The sequence below is a fragment of the Polypterus senegalus genome, chromosome 13, assembly GCF_016835505.1.
Source record: "Polypterus senegalus isolate Bchr_013 chromosome 13, ASM1683550v1, whole genome shotgun sequence".
Lineage (NCBI taxonomy): Eukaryota > Metazoa > Chordata > Cladistia > Polypteriformes > Polypteridae > Polypterus > Polypterus senegalus.
Window position 1 is genome coordinate 62,117,466 of NC_053166.1, and position 874 is coordinate 62,118,339.

Genomic DNA, 874 nt, shown 5'->3' on the forward strand with positions numbered 1-874 from the left:
GTAAAGGGAGAGCAGGAGAAGAAGTTAAATGTGGTAGAAAGGAGAATGTTGAGATGGATGTGTGGAGTTACAAAAAGGACAGAATAAGAAATGAGACATACAAAAAGGACAGAATAAGAAATGAGACATACAAAAAGGACAGAATAAGAAATGAGACAATCAGTGGTACAACAAAAGTGGGAGAAATATCTAAGAAAGTACAGGAAAGTAGGTTGAAGTGGTATGGACATGTGATAAGGAGAGACAATGAATAGGTAGGCAAAAGAGTAATGGGAATGGAAGAATGGGGAAGAAAAAGTGAGGGATGGCAAAACAGCGGTGGATGGATAAAGTAAAAGAAGATTTGAAGGAAAGGAGGTGCAGGAGGGAGCTGTATAGAGAAGGTTGATCAAGCACATCATCCTCATAAAGAAGTGGGAAAAAATGAAGAGGAATAATAAGAAATATTTAAAAAACATGAGAAAAGATTAGACTAAGTAGCCTAGAGGTAGAGAGAACTTTAAACAGTAAAGTAAGTGTAACTGAAAAGATGAGCAATATCTGATCTTTGTGGATTTTAGACAAATCATAAAGCTGTAACCTTCCCTTTAATGCTACTACTTTTCAAAATAATGTGAACTTAACAGACTGGCACCACCACCTGAACCAGACACAGACAGGCGTGGGATACAAATTCAACACACACACATTTTATTTTTTTCTTTTTACAACACAGTCTCAGCACAATCACAACGTAATGCTTTTCCTTCTCTCTTTCTTTTCTTTCTCCTCCACTCCTCTGGTCAAGCTTCATCTTCCTCCTCCTGACTCTAGCTCCTCGAGTAGCGGCTTCTGGCTCCTTATATACTGCACCCAGAAGTGCTCCAGGTGCTTG